Below are 16694 nucleotides of genomic sequence, written 5' to 3'. Positions count from 1 at the left end.
TTAAGAGTATCATTACATCTATGGTGACGCAACCACAAAGATGTGCCACTGCCCAGCTACAAATAAAGGCCTTGTTTAATTTTTTTAAAAAGTGAAATAGCCTCTAGGGTGCGAATACACCAAGGGATTCATTCTTCATAATGTGAATGAGTCACAAAGCCAGTCACTATTCTGTCTTTTCACCACACAGTGCTGTCCTGTGCATGCAGTATCTGCCTTATTAAAATCAAGAACTCTTTTAAATGGTCATCAAATGCCTTTAAGTGATGACTCATGGACACAGGAAATCTGGTCTCATAATTAAAAGAGACTGACTGCCTCTCCCTCACTCCCCTCCTCCCTGCTCCGCTCTCCTTCCCTCCCCTTCCCTCCTCTCCTCTCCCACTATCCTCTTCTCCTCTTTTCTCTTTCCTACTATTCTCTTCTCTTCATTCTATTCTTCCCCTCCCCTCCTCTTCTCTCCCCTCCCCTCTGGTATTTGATACAGCAAAAGATGGTTGAAGTTGGTAATTCCACGGTTCTCCTTCCTGACGTGTATTCATCATCCAAACATAACTGTTTCTTACTCTACACTTTTAAAAGCAGTTCAGAGAGAACACTTTCCTTACTAAGGGCACAACTCATATTTTTTGGGGAATCATGGCTTCCAATTCCACTTTTAAACTAACAAGCCCTTGATGGCTAATGACTCCCAGATGTATTTATTGCCAAGCTGAAGCTACTTTCAAATATGGACTTGCGTTCCCACAAATAAGAAAAAAAAAATGGTGTTTTATGATCTTATTTTGCCTTGGAACAGAAAGCGTCTTTCATTACAAATGCTCTATTGCTACTTCACTGGACATCTTTGGGTGATTTTCCTTGCCTTTAAGATTAAAGTGGTTCGAAGGTGCTGTTACATCTTTGTTGTCAGTCCATAGTCTTTTATTTCCATATAATTACTTGGTGGCTAAAATCTTTGAAACCAGGAATCCGAAGTGGAAGGAGAGGGCTTCAGAATCACTGTTTCCCAGCCCTGGGATCTTCTCGCCTGCACCACATCCCTGACCCCCTCAGCCTCTTCATGAGGCTTCACAAAATTATCACTAGCCTCTTCTTAGATTGTGTATCTGAAAACCCAGTGAAGCAGAAGGTTATAACTTAAAACTGTGGGGGAAACAACATCTGCAGGATAGGATTTGGGGCAGAATGATGGTAGATTTATTGAGATGAGATGTGGTGAATAAATACATAGATTGGACATGTATCAGAAACCCCAGGCATGTAAATCGGGGCCTAACAAGAAATAAAATGGGGATAATTGGATCCCAGCAAAAAACAAACAAACAACCACAACAACAAAAAACTTGGTCTAATTTTTATGCATAGTGTCTACATTCCTGAAATCTAGCATTTTATGATTCTAGAAAAACCATTCTGCCATGAGCTCTCATTTTGCACTTAAGTCCCTCTCTTCTGGGGCAGAGGCGCTCGTGTGATGGTCTGCTAGCTGTGATCTCTAACTGAAGCACGTCCCACAAAGCTCTCTTGCCCTCCCTCCCTTCAGTGTGACTTTGACTGGAGCACCTCGCTCTTGGCGCTGCTGGCTAGTTAGTACTCATTCAAATTCTTGCAGTAATGGGTCAATGAAATGTGTGAGTTTTCTTCATTCAGAGCTCTGTATTGCAATATATTTAAAGAAGCTGAAGTTAAACAAAGAGCAAGAACTTCAGGCGGAAAATCTAGGCAGTGCTGGGAGTGATTTGACGCTCAGAGAATCTTCTACTTGCCCCAGGCTCCTGGCTACTCCATCTGGATGCAGAGCTTTCCTCCCAGCAGAAACAGATCTAAAGCTAAGCTGCATATACCATGTGGTTCCTCTTCAACCAGGTACCTGTCCCACCAATGTACGCTCAGTAGTTTCATCCCAAAATTCATTTGTATTAAATACAAGGTCCCTGCGAAATAGCAAAAAGAATGCTGAATCCTATTTAGGAAGAAAGGAGACGTCTTGATGTGTTTTGGCCGTGTCCAGGCGTGAGTGCTTGACAGGGAACGTTTTCACACCACTCCAGCCCCAGACTTGACTCCTCGGGGAGCAATCTCAGACGGCCTCATTAGAGAGACGCTAAATTTGGGCTAGTCTCAAATGGTTGGGAGTTTGATTTCTGCTTGCTGTCTCTAGTGATTGTAATCTGAATGAGATAAATTGCTTGGAACCTATTTCTTTATCATTTCTCCGTTTAAAGTGTATACTGAAATCGATATAAACTTACACAAGTATTTTCCTTTTCGAAAGTCTGCTTTATGCCACTTTGCTTCTATGAAAGACATACGTTAGTATGTGTTTTCTCACGAAGTGAAAGAAATCCGAATGCAGTGTTTGCTTCTACATAAAAAGGCAAAAGATGAAAATAGTATTCTGTTTGTCTGGCAGCGAGCTCTTACAGAAGCGGCAGGAACCTCGCGCAGCGAGACTGGCACCGCCAGCTCCTTCCCCGGGAACTCCCCGCAGCATCTCAACATCAAGCCGCCATGGCTTTGAACTGTGTCTGTGAGCATCTGTGCCTTGTCTCGACTTATTTTGTGCATCTATTGGCAAGATTTGTCCTAAAGTAATTGCTTCTTTGATTCACTCCATTTCGGTTTACAAAAGGTTTCATAGGAACATGCTCTCCTTTCTGATAGGGGGTAGCGGGGGAAACCTGTACCTAAATAGAATGACTGGAAAAGAGGGACCTGCTCTGCTAATGAAAATAGTACAACCCACAGGCGACCAAGAGGCTGCTCTAAAACGTGTCATTACAATTTAAACCCAGAGGTTTAAACTTAGATTCTGTCAGACTTGGAGAAAGGAGGAATTTCAGAAATGAGGGGGCTCTCAACTGAAAATAAATGTCCTTACTAGGTCTTGCGAGAGTTCAGATTCAAGCTCAAGCTGATCTGTAAACCTCAAAGGTCAAGGGTTCAAGGGGAAAGAAGCGATTTTCATGTCCAAGCCACATATAGCTTGTCATCATTGTCTTCTTTGAGAAATGTCAGGCATTTCCTCTTTCCAACCAAGAGTCTAAGGAACCAAACTTGGGCTCACACAATTTGGAATTTCAGCAAGTAATTCATTTGCCTCTGAGTTAAAAATAATAATAAAGAAAGGCAGGGAATAATTTCAGAGGGGAAGGGAGTCTCGAAGCGGCTATTATCTTGTGCCACGTTAATGTTCTTAGGGTGGGAAGTAATGTTTTCATCATTTGCAGTGTAGGAGGAAAATGTGTATCTTGCAATGAACCAGAAGTCCTCAGCATTTCTGGACTAGAATTGACTGCATAAATATCTAGCAAAGTACTGGCCACTTCATTGCAGCTGAGTGTGTATTTATTAAAAATAATTTTCTCTATATTATATCTCTGTGCATGAAACTACTGTTTAAAAAGAGATATTTCAAGTGAAGAGTGATTATTACTGAGATGGAGGTACAAGTAAACCTGTTCTTAACGGAAACACGAACAGAATCCGCTCCTGATACATCAAGAAATGCTATGTCATTTTTATCATGTTTTTCAGAAGGAAAATCTGAAAAAGTGTTAAAACAAAGCAAGCAATGTGTGGCACTCAGTCTCCAAATGCTTCCTCTGAGGTTGTGGGTTTGGATTGACTAGGGCACACCTGGACTTAGCCCCAAGGTTTGGGGTCCATTTCCAGGCCAAAACCCAAGTTTCCAGTTCAGGGCCCCCAAATTCCATTAAGATTTCCCATGAATCGGGCAGGGCTAATTCAGTCTTGAACAATCAATCACTCTTGCTCCGTTTTGTGAGTGGGAGTGATTGATGGTTTTCTGCTGGTCACGGCTGACCTAGACGCAGGAAGCAGACCTGAGCGCGATGCCTCATGTGTGAGTGGCTTATTTGGAATCAGTCAAGTGCGAGGAGCTCTGTGTGTCTTCCTGGTTCCTTCCCTGGATAGACACATCTCCTCACGTCTTCCCTACACGTCCTCTTATGGGCTTCACACTGTTCTTGCTCTCTCCTTCCACTCAGTCTCAGAAAACAGCTGTATGCCTGCAGCCCTGTACGTATTTTCACAGCCCAGGGGTAGCTAGACCCCCTATTTGCCAACACCTTCAATTAGTTTTTTCTATTTAATCTTCACTGTTGAAAACCTTATAGGTTAATACATCAAATCCTCATCTTCTGTCTTCCAAAACCTGGGCTTTTCAGTAGTTGTCCTTTCTCTTGTTTTCTCATAGACTTGCTAGAGAAGAAAAAGAAAACGAATGTAATTTGGACCGATTTTCTCCTCTCTCTGACATTGTTCTTTTGAGCAATGGGGGGAAAACACAGCAGCTCCACGGTGTTGGGCATTAGTCTGTTTTGTTTGCTGTGTTTGCAGCTGGTTATCTTCCATTCTTGGGAGTATTCACGCTGCATTTCAGAGAACAGAGTGCCATTTTGTAGATGTTATCATTACGGCCTTTTCGCCGGGAATTAGCGCTGCTGTTACAGTCACTACAAGGAAATGCTCTCCCACTCGTTTCTCTGATAAGCAGCCGCCTGGCGGCCCCAGGCTTCCCATGGTCTGCTCGCTGGGTGGAGACATTGGCAGCAGGGGCTTCAAAGGGAGGCTAATAATGTGCACAGTTTTCAGAATTGTTATTTTCCCCCCAAACTCACTGAAGTTGTGAAAACCCTTACGAACAATGATTAGAGAAGTTGCAAAAACGCACAGACAAATGCAAGGCAAACTCAAAGCAGTTCTTTTCATCATTTTGGTGAAGAGATAAAGGGAGGGTCGCTCTTCTTCCCTGGCTCACGGCGAATCACATTCCGAAGCACAAGCACCCCATGTATTTGTGAAGTTACTGACTGACGGCTTCCTGTCAAGGAGAAAGCACAGTTGCAATAAGTCAGAGAAAAACAGCGAGTGATTATCCCACAGGTTACCAGTGAAAGGGAAATCATTCTTTAGCACGTAACCTATATTCCCTTATTCGCTCAAAATTAAGTGAATATACAGATTTATAAGATGTAATTTGAAAAAGACTAATAAAAATATGTGATATAAATATATGATATGTATGTGCACATCTGTTAAGAGTATCAATTTATACGCATATATACACACATGCCCCTTCATAGGTACAGATATATAAACTGATGGAATTCAGAGGAGCAAAAGATTTTGTTCAGAGAAGAACATGAGGAGAGAGTTTTTTCTAAACATAGCTGAACCTCTTAGAAGAAAGAAATATTTTTCTTGAGGGACTTTCAGAATTTCATGATTCTGTTTAGATAACAGATGCGGTAAAAACATTCCATGGTCTCTTGTAATGTCTTTTTTGCTTTTCAGGTCCCTGCTAGGAAGTGCATAAGACAGTAAATAACAATGGTGTGTTTAACCAACAAATAAGCCCACAGACAGATGAGTGAAGGGGTCTGTGATCTGTTGGTCCCCGTCAGGTTTTCCAGTAAGGGTTGGGCAGTTAGTCCCGGAGGCTCCCTATGTTGGGGGAGGAAGAGCAGGCGGTGTGGCTGCAGGGACAACGGGCTTTTGCCACGTGGTGGTGGCATCTCTGTGGTCTCCCTCCTTGGCTGAGGGGAGCCGGGACACACTCTCCCCGGCTCCGTCCAGGACAGCACACCTGAAGCTCACCCAAGAGAAGCCTCAGCCTGAAGGGAGAGACGACTGAGGGCAGCCCATGCTGAGCAGTCTCTCTACCCCTCCAGGGCCCCAGAGCTGCCACAGAAGCAGCACAGAAGCCAGACACTGACGAATCAGAAAGATAGTCCTTTACTGTCATCCACGTCACCCTCCTTAGATGAAAAGCCAGGCTCCCCGTCTGGCCGTGAGGATGACAAAACTTGGAAGGGGAGGGAAAGGAAGCAAGATTTCTGCCGTCATATCTTAAACACCATGTTGCTAACTCTCCAGCAGGAAAGAGCATTGTTTCTACTTTTCTTATTGAGGAATAAAACCATCTTTTGAAATTACAGCCACTAAAGGCACATGGGGCTTAGAGCACAGGAAATGCCATGGTTCCTAACCAAATAAGAGCTAAGGAACTCTCCAGTTATTTTTTATTATTAGTATCTGCACATCAGAATGTGCGTATTAATGTTATTTGGTGAGACTGTTGTTGAGCAAAGAATATGCTAGAGAGAGAGGATTGCTTTAATGCGAGGGACAGGCAGATGCGTATCAAATGTACATAAACATCTGAAGGCAGATAAGGAAATATTGGCCTTGCTTCAAATGAGATGGAAGCAAAGATAGGCAAGAATTATTTATCAGAAATGGAGTGGAAAAAGATCAGGGCCAGGTATGGAGAACCTCCAGGGTTTGTAGTTGCAAGCAAATGAACAGTAAAATTTTAGATGCAAGTTATTGAAATGTTGCTGTACTTGGTTAAATAAACAACTAATGAAAATACACGCGAGTTTAAAAGGTAAAGACGTTGTCCATCATTACCTACAAATAAAGAGTAATTGAGCGTATTTTGAGATTCTTTTTCCCTTTATAATTGTGAAGCAAGATTAATTTGAAAAGCAACCCTTATTTCTGCACTACTGGCCTTGAGCCCAGATGGTGGTATTCTTTTTCACCCAGAGCAAGAGAACACTTTTTCTGCATAGAATGCAAAATATCTAAGGGGCAACTTGTCCTTACAATTAGGCATGACCCAGCTGCATTGGTTAAGAGATATCATATTTATAAAATATGACTACCATGTCTTTTGATGACATATTCAATATTTAAGTTGATGCCGGTTAAAACGTTTCTTAGAGCGCATTAACTTATATATATGTATATGTCTATCTCTCATATATACATAAATATACACATAAATATGTCAGAAATAGACAAAAAATCATTCAAATATTGAAACCAGTTTCAACTTCCTAAACTTCCTAAAAAGTAAGATTTTTAGTTCAGCTTTGGGGCAGAATTACGTTGTACTGAGAAAAGCACTTGAATATGCTCTTTAGTTATAGGACTTTACAAAGAGCGTGGGTACATTGCTCTTGAGAAACTGAAGGGACCACTGAGCTGACTGCACATGTTCCCCTGGAGAAGCTGTCTGTTCTGTTTGATAATAAAAATTGGGTACAGATCTAGCACAGCTGCCTCATGCTTTTCAGCTTGAAGGAAAAGGTGTCTGTGCTATGTCTGAATTTAGATTGTCCTGGCCTGTATGGTGCTGATTATTTTGTTGTATCCTTGCTCAAAACCTGGAGGCCTGACCTTTACCACAAGCTGAAAAGAAGATTTGGGAAAGAAAGATCTGGGATAAGATTGGCCCAGTTGGGCACTGGCTGGATTGTGGATGCTCTGCATGTGGAGCTCAAGATCGATGAACTTAGATCTATTTTGATTTTCGAGATATCCCTGGGCCTATATAACCACACCACTCTGCACCAAATGAGTGAATATTCCCACTACTAAACATTTTTGGAAAAGATCTACCTGCAGATAAGACATAAGGACTTGAGAGGCAGGACTCAAACTGGAGTTCGGAGGAATGCTTTCCCTCTTTCTGGAACATCATAGGGTTAGGGCTTGGTCAATGGGAAGAGCAAGCCTGCTTGAAGGCATTTCCTATTGGCTTTGCCCTTTGGTCTAGAAAATGTGACCACTATAAGGCTCTCTGTGCTGCAGTCCTTCCATTAGTTTTAAGCATCTGGAGAAGTCCACCTTGTTAAGAGAACATCTTCCAGACTTGGAACTGGGTACCACGGGGAGGGTAACAGGTCTTCCCTTAAACCCAGACAGGCATCACAGCTCAGCATCTCCCAGAAGATGAGATACCCTTGGAAGTTTCAGCAGAAGCAAGAGGGAGAGGGTGAGGAATTACAGGTGCTCATGACATCATTCATTTATGTTCACCTGTTGCCTATTCTGTTTTACTCCCAACTGGCGTACTGCAGTTCAGTTATGGCACTGGCCATCTGGAATTAGCGCAGACCCCACAAGTTAAGGGTTCAGTCCTCCACAAGACTCCCCCACTGAAAATGCCAGGGCAAGTCCAGGGTTTCCTCAGGCCACTCAGACTTCTGATGGACTCCCTACAAATTCAAGGGTTCTCTCAACACCCTCAAGTTGAATAATTCACTAGAATCAGTCACAGGACCCAACAAGCTACCATACATATGATGATGGTTTTATGATAAAGGATGCTATTCAGGAATAGTCAAATGAAGGGACACATCGGATGAGGTTTGGGATGGTCCTGATCTTGTAACCTCCATGCATCCTTCTTGTGGAGTCTGGGTGTATCAACATACTCCCAGCACATCAATGTGTTCACCAGTCAGGAAACTCCACTGAGCATCAGTGTCCAAAGTTTTTATTGGGGTTTCATTGCATATGCATGATTCATTAAATTAATGGCCATATAACCGAACTCAATCTCCAGCATCCTTCTCTCTCCAGAGTTTGGGTTGGCTTAAAACTCAAACCCTGTAACCAGAGGCTGGTATTTTAGGGGACCGGACTCCGATCTGAAGCTATCTAGGGACCCACTATGAGTAACCTCTTTAGCAAAAACTCAGATATGATCATGAATAACAAAGCTCATGAATAAAAAAGCCATTTCTACCCCTCAGATAATTCCAAGGGCTGTAGAAGTTCCACGGCAGGAACACAAGACAAAACCCGAAGTCCTTACTGTGCGGCATACCTCTTTCAGAATTGGGTAGGTTTGCCTGCTGGGGCTCTCTGCTCATCTCCCAAGAGACTCACGGCCAGAGCTATTCAGTTTGGAGAGACATATAACAAGGTTTGCAGTCACTTTGAGAGGAGACTTAGGCAAGCTGGATAGTACTTAGGAAATGGAAGTTGTTTGTTTCTAAAGATTCTTCCTTCTTGGTTTTCACACTGGTATTACAAGAGGAGACTTCTCCAGTCAAATGGAGTCTCCAAACGTGGGTATTAAGCCAAGTGTGCTACTCAAAGAAGTTCGGTGAGCACCCCGAGGACCGTCTATTATGTACGCTTCTAGTGTTCTTCGCGAGCTGGCTTTGATTCCCCGCGGGAGCCTTCCGTGCCTTGCGTCTGTGCTGCTCATGCACTGCAAGCAAGTAGAGCTCTGCACTGTGAGAGGAGAGGCAGCTGTGTAGAAAAGTCACAAGCCAAGAGAGCTGCAGATCATGTTTTTATAAATGTTTTTATGAACGAGATGTAAAGTTCAAAGAATTGCAGGAGTCCCACCAGTAAATTCATCTGAAAAGCTACAATATGAAAACTTCTTAACCAAGACATCTATTTTGTTCTTGTATTTACTCCTAATGCATGCTTCATAAAAATCAACAAATTCGGTCTACTACAAAACCTGCCTGCCATTCCCCAGATAAGAAGCAAATGCATCAGAGGGCCATTCAAACCAAAGCAGAAAATGACTATGCTTGTTAGAACTAAGAGAATGCAGAGTGGTGTTCGAGGACAGCCACACGTGGTACTGCATGTTGGGCAACCACTGGATGTGCTGTTGGCTCAGTCTTTCTCTGGCTGATGAATGACGTTTCACTTCGAGGAACAAGACATATGGTACAGATGCTATCTCTGTGCACAGGAAGCCAGCAAAAAGTAGTTAAGTGATTTTCTAAGTTTACTCAGAAAGCCAGTAGCAGAATTGGGTCAAAAGTCCCATGTTTTATTATTATTACTGAAGCAGGAACACCTAGAAAAAAAGGGTTTGAAGGGTTAAGTACAAGGTCTTAAATTGATCATTTTTATCCTTTTGTTTACTTTTATGCCATTCTACCCTTTCTCCTGCTCTTTTGTGGATCACAAGTCAATTTATTATGCCTAGGTGTTATGCTTTTCAGAACTGGTTCATAATCTCCATTCTTTTACTTGACTTTAGTTTACTCCTCAAAAAAAAAACATCCTGTCTGGATACTCAAAGATTGAGATTGGAGGGGATTTTTAAAGTCCGTTGCCTAATGCTCATTGATTCTGTGGTAGGGGTGATTAGCTAACCTACGTGTGGTTCTGTAGTACCTTCTGATCCCTGGCTCTACTCTGTAGTGCCTTTTATTTCCCCTTTAACTTTCCTGAACAATGAAAAATTGATTGTTTCTTTTTAAGAGGAATTTAAAAATAATTTTGGAAAACAGAGGAAAAAGTTTTTGCATCTGCCTTCCTGGTTTTAGACTGTTACTTTCGCTTATTTTTCTCATTTCCTTATAACATACTGAATTAAATTTTATTTTATAAAGGGTGTTGTTAGGTCTGGATTTTTTAAAAAATCTGAAACATATTAAGTTCTTTAGATATTTAAGAGTGCATAATTACAAATGTATATCATTAAAGCAAAGCTATATTAATTAATACAAATCTGCCCTAGGGTCTAGTAGACTTTGGAGGCCTCAGCAAAACTACTTACAGACTCCTTTTCTCCTTTGTCTAAACATGTTGATTTCTTTCTTCAATTTTAATTTTATAACAACACAAAGTACATTTTGGAAGCGTGCACAATTAGTTCACACAATGTAAATCAAATTACTAAATAATAAAGAATACAGTAAGAAATAATTATAATAGTTGTGTTTCTAGCATTAAGGCATATTTTTTTCTAGTAGTTTATATTATATAATACATAGTTGAAACCCAACAATTAGAATATTCATTTCCATTAAATGTTGGTTTTTAAAATAAATCTACTACTTTAAATCTAAACAAAATATTTGCATAAATGGAGAAAACTTAATTGAAATTTCTCTTAGGTTATATTTAGTCTAAGGAAGGGAAGACAAACCTAATTTTATGAGTTATGTAACAGTACAGATTTTTAAAAGAAATTCAACTTGATCATTTCAAAGTATCTGGTTGTCATATTAGAGTTGATGTTATGGCCACAGGTACTACACACCACCATGAATACACACCACCAAGAATAACAGATGACACATGAAGTGATTTTCACAGCGTTAACTAACCTGAACCAAAAAGATTTCCTAGTGGAAGTTTTAGGGCCTATTTAATGATTGGGTAAGCATAGGTTGCAGTAAGCATGCTGACATAAGATAAATGGCTGCTTTTAGAGGTTTCTCAGCCCCAGCGCTATTGACATTTGGGGGTGGATAATTCTCTGTTGTGGGAGATTGCCCTGTGCAGCACAGGGTGCTTCACAGCTTTCCTGGCCCCTGCTCACTAGACACCAGTAGCATCCCCTGACTCATTGTAAAAAACAAAAATGTCTCCAGCATTGCCAAATATTCCCTGAGGCAACAAAATCATCCCTAATTGAGAACCACTGGTTTAGAAGATGCTTGCAAATAGCTTTCATTCCACATTAAATATTTTAATGCCCCTCTATGTAGGATTTACTTTATTAATCGAATCAGCAAACACACTTCTCCCTAATATATGTGAAGCCCACTTAGCCCAGACTCTGAGTGAATTATCTCAAATTCCAAATTGATATAGTCTAAATTAATTCATTTTATTGTATAAACCTAATAAACATTGCATTAACCAGAGGTTCAGATAAGTTTATAATATTTTTAGGCCTCTATCAAACAGCTCTTCTGAGTATCTCTAAGTCTAAACAGAGCTTTGCAAACCATTTTATAACTTGTACAACAAAGGGCTATGAGGCAAATGTTAATTCTGTTGTGGTTCAGCGTGTTTACCCGCTGGTCAGTCTCGTCTATTATCAGATATAGTAATTGGCTAGCTTGCGTAGCTGTAATTTTTCCAACAAAAACCAAAAGTTATTGTTGAGGGAATATCTTTAATAAGAGTATTCTGGGAGTTCAGTGAAATATGTGTCATTTCTCCTGAAATCAGCCAAGTGGTTGGAAGAAGTCGTGAGAATGTGAATGAAATTGGGAAAGGAATTGAGAAGAGTATGGGGACTGGCCACGTGAAGCACAGAAACCGTTGCTTTTCTCAGCTCCCCTTCTTTTCTGATGTCCAGAACAAGGGCCTGAGCTCACCCCTCTGTTTCCCAGCTGTAATTACTTCATCCTGTTCTGTGAAGAGCTTCACCGCCCTCTATTCTTCAAGCAACTCTACACTTTCGTCTTTGCGCTCCACGCCAACAAAGGCCATCCGCCAAAAGATCCTTCTCTGCCTATGCTGTTTTCTGTAACCTGTTTACTGTGCCCCCTTTCCAACTTCCCCTCTTATTAGCCCTAACATTGTCAACATTCAAATTTCAAAAGCAAAGAGCTACTTGCTCATTTTTCAGTTGATCTTTTTGATTTTACAGCGATCACTAAAACGCCTCAAAACCACTCATTCCTCAGCTCCGGTCTTTGGTAAGTCACGGTGTAATAGGACTGGGCTAGACTCTAGGGATCACCAACTTTCCACAGAGCCTTTAAGGAAAAGGCTCAAAGTCAAAAAGACCTGAAATCAAATCCCACCTCCATTTTACATTATGGGAGTGACCTTGAATGGGTTCTTAAATTTGCCCAGTCATGACATAACTCTTTTAAATGGTAAGAGGAGAGCCTACCTTATAGGAACATATGAGATAATGTATTGAATTTTCTGAGACATAGCTCATAATTAATACATATTTATTCCCCTCTCATTATTCCCATTGGAGTAAACACTACAATAAATATCTGTAAGTGGGATTCCTTATCCACATTACAGCAACTTGATTTTATTTAAAATTGTTTGATTAAGTAATATATTCCCTGATTAAAAATCAAACACTACAAAACATAGTCAGTGAAAAGTAAGCTTTTCCGTAAACAACTACTAATGTCAGTTTTTTATGTGTGTGTGTAAGCAATTAGAGGTAGCCTGTGTACATACAAATGCACCCCCAAGCACATATTTGCTTGACACAGGTTGTAGCCTTCTATGCATATCATCCTGAATCTTGAACTTAACGTGAAACATATTTGTGCATTTCAAGATTCTTCTGTTATCGCCATGAGAACCTGTGCATCTATTTATCTCATCTACATCTCTGTTTATTTTTCTCTCTGTTTCTCACTGCCTTTAAACTTATATTTCTTCATCACTGACTTTCTTAATCTTAGTTCCCCAAACTGAGTACTATATTCAAAAATACAAACCACTATGGATCTCTCATCTAATTTCCTTGTTTCTGATATAACAATATAGCGTTTAAATACAGTATTTTACTTAAATAGTGCCTACACAAATCTGACTTTTTAAAAGAATATTTTGTTCATAAAAATCTTATACTAAGATTACTGAAACCATCAATAATTGGCCTAAAATCACTCTTGAATTCAGGTGGAAGATTCTTTAATATTTAAAATTAAATCTTTAGTTCATTATAAATTGAATTTGATATGCTACCATGCAAAGACTCATTTCACCTTCCTAATAATAGTAACAATGATGAGAACAATCAGCAGTAGTCCAGCTGGCAGCAGTCTGCCTGCACTTGTAAACTAGAATATGGAAGCCAATTGAAATTCCCAGTGATTTCATGGTTCTGGGATAGCGGAGGCTCCAGAGTTTTTTGAAAGTGGCCCTTCTTAAAATTATGTACTCTCTATGGTACATTAAATAAGATTTTCCTTTGGAGAGGTGACAATGATTATGAAAAGTTGCCTATGGGCCTTGGGGGCAGAAATAATTTTTTGAGAATATGTTTTCTTTTAAATTAATTGACTTCGTGTCTTAAATTATCTGCAGTAAGACTAAGCTTTAGTTTGTTGCTTCAACTGCCTTTGCCTGTTTTTAAATTGATTCTTATTCAACTCATGGTGAGAAAAGAAATTTTCCCCAGATAAACTGGAGAATGTTCCATTTTTCAAATCTTTAATCTAGAGCAAAGGTTTACAAAATGAGGTATAAGGTTTATTAAAGTAAACATCTGAGGGTTTTGTGAAATATTGCAGTGTACATGCAGACCTTTCTTCCCAAAGGGGGATCCAAAGCTTTCAACAATTCTTGAAGAGGATTCATGGAAAAAAAAAATCACTGTTCTCAGTCAAGAATCTTCTCTAAAGAAGAGAATGAAAGTGGTTCAAAGTTCTACCCATAATTCTGGGAGAGACTGAAAAGAAGATTTCTTAGGAATGTAAACAGATTCTTACGAATGCTGTGGAGAATAGCCGTTTTCTCCTTAGATGGAGACTGTGATGGCTAGTATTATGTGTCAACTTGACTAGGCTATAGTACCAATGACAATTGGTGTTGCTATGAAAGTATTTTGTAGATATGGTTAACATCTACCATCAGTTGACTTTAAATAAAGGAGCTTATCCTCCGTTAAATGGGTGGGTCTCATTCAATCAGCTGAAGGCCTTAATAGCAGAAAAATGAGGTTTACCAGAGAAGAAAACAATCTGTCTCAAGACTGTACCATCAACTCCTGCCTGAGTTTCAAGCCTCAGCCTGCCTTACAGATTTCAGACTTTCCAGCTCCTGTAATCATATGAATCAATTTTTAAAAATAAATCATATATATGTTAAATATGTATACTTATTTATTTCAATTCTTGTTTCTCTGGAGAATTCATCCTAATCTAATACATCTGAGATAGGGGCTAATATTGGAAATGAAAATAGTAAAAGCAAGGATCATTACATTAGGTGAGAAATCTCTATCAGAATTCTAGCAGTGCCAGGGTCTTAAAGAAAATGATGGGGTCTGTGAGGGGGGATAAGTTGCCTAGAGCAGAACAGAGGCATCTCCTGAATAGGTGTTTAGAAATAGCTCCAAATCCTTGCTGGACTGAAAACAAAGGAAACACTGGCCATTGAGAAGACATCAGAGGATCCCAACTGAGAAAGTGTTCCAAACTGGAAAGTGTCAGACAGCAGGGGTAACAGTGAAACATGGCTTCAGAGTTCCAGGGCCCAGAGGATTCCAACCAGCTCTCATGACTATGCAAGATTCAGGGCCTCATCCACCTTGTTCTCCAAGCATCATGGGACGTCACGATGCTCCTTGTTGTGCAATGAACAGTGTACACCTAATAGAGTTTAATATACTAATATATTATTTTCTCATAATTCTAAAATATTACATCAGACTATGACAAGCCTGGAAGAACATATTTCCTTTTCATTTGTGTGGCAGAAAGTTGTCAATCAAGTTAAGTTTGTACAAGCTAGGTAGAGGAACAGAGAAGTATGTTTTCAACTATAAAACAAAAGAACTCGCCATATCATGTATACGGGTACCACATGTTCTTGGTAACTGGCTCACAAATGATACTCTGGACAAGCAATACAGCTGAGAAAGGCCACAAAGCACATCTTGGAAAGATTCAGTATATTTGCACCACATTTGTACTTTCTTCTTTGTACACCAAAGCCTCTTTATTTTTGCAACTTTTTTTTTTCCTAATTAACAGTGTCCTGGCAGTCCTGTAAGGAAGTCCAGTTGGAAGGATGTCAAAAAACTGCCATGACCATTTCTTAATGTCAGGCACAAGCCAGAAGTGAAATTCAATGTGTTACTTGAATTAGTTTTGTTTAATGTTTGGGGTATGATTTGATTTTCTGCTTTAATTTTTATAAACTTCAATTTTGCTTCTTAAGTCAAAAAAAGAGGAAGAGGTACAAAGAGGTCACTACAGGGAAAGTTTTTTTTCCAAGCTGTCATTGGTGAGTTTTTGTTTATTCACCGTGGGAGGGCTTTAATAACTGCGCTGCTTTGTTGATCGCATGCCCGTGTTTGCATTGGTCTTGCTTCTGAATACCTAGGCAAGGCCCTTTCATCTTACTCACACATCGCTCAACCTTGGATCAGTGCCAAATTCCCCACCTTCATGAATGATTAACTCATGTAGCCTGTTGCTAATAATGTGTGCACTTGATGGCAGATGATATTTATTTTGGACAGGGTGAATACAGAACTTGGATGTTTGATCAGGGCAGAGTGGTACACAGCCTGTGCGGGCACACTTTCCAGGGAAAAGATCACGGTCCGTATCCTCAGGTTGCCCCTCATCTCCCCTTTGCGCTGTCATATGAAGGGACTTCTCAGTTCACTTTATCACTCACAAGTTACCTCCAACTTAGCCTTGTCATTGTGATTCGTCACACTTAGCCTCTGTCCTTTTATGTGCTGTATCTCACTGAAGTCTCCACACACCAGGCTGGTGCCCCAGGGTATATGCCTACAACAAAGATCTCAAGCATAGTTTAAAAGGAAACACCATAAAAGAGAAAAATAACGGTCACAGTTGCTACTGGAGGCCAGTTCCCACAAACCCGGCAGGTTTTCTAACTTCAGCCATCGCTGAATTACAAGGGCAGATACCAGCCCAGCAGCTCTGGGTATGATTATTTGTAGTCCCACTATGGCGTTATCTTTTTCTTCTTCTTCTTTTGTGGCAGAGCCCTCCTACTTAACCTTCTCAACTAAGAAACAGGAAGAACACAGTTTCTTTGTCTTCCCTTAGCTCACTAGTGAAATCTCTGAAGAGCAGATGGAGCAGGCTGCCGGGCTGCCAGGCTGCCGGGCTGCCGGGCTGCCGGAAGGAGCACTGATTCTGCCCTTGGCCGTGCTGTGGGGCCACGTTACCCATCTGGCAGATTCCCACATCTCAGCTGTCAATAACGCCATTCTCTTCAAGTCTGCCTGTATCCAAGCTGCAGGACTCTTGAGTGTGTGCCCTGCAACTGTCCAGGATTCACCTTGGAAACAGGTTAGAAACTCACCTCCCCAGAAGCCCAAACCTGGAGACTCAAAGTCAGTCAGTCTGGTCCGGGTGGCGAGTCTGTAGTCAGCAAGCATCACAGGTGATACTGACTCCCTGCCTGGCTGGACA

General features: G+C 40.7%; 1 long non-coding RNA gene across 1 annotated transcript in view; it reads right to left on the bottom strand.

Moving 5' to 3' along the window:
• Positions 1-4712: 4712 nt before the first annotated feature.
• The window catches only part of LOC140696589 (uncharacterized), a 34090-nt gene continuing 22108 nt past the window's right edge, over positions 4713-16694 (bottom strand). Inside the window, exon 2 of the long non-coding RNA XR_012073079.1 lies at positions 4713-4849. This is a non-coding gene — a long non-coding RNA (uncharacterized lncRNA). The remainder of the gene's footprint in view (positions 4850-16694) is intronic.

This window comes from Vicugna pacos, chromosome 5 (assembly GCF_048564905.1).
Source record: "Vicugna pacos chromosome 5, VicPac4, whole genome shotgun sequence".
NCBI lineage: Eukaryota > Metazoa > Chordata > Mammalia > Artiodactyla > Camelidae > Vicugna > Vicugna pacos.
This window is presented reverse-complemented; position numbering and strand designations above follow the sequence as displayed.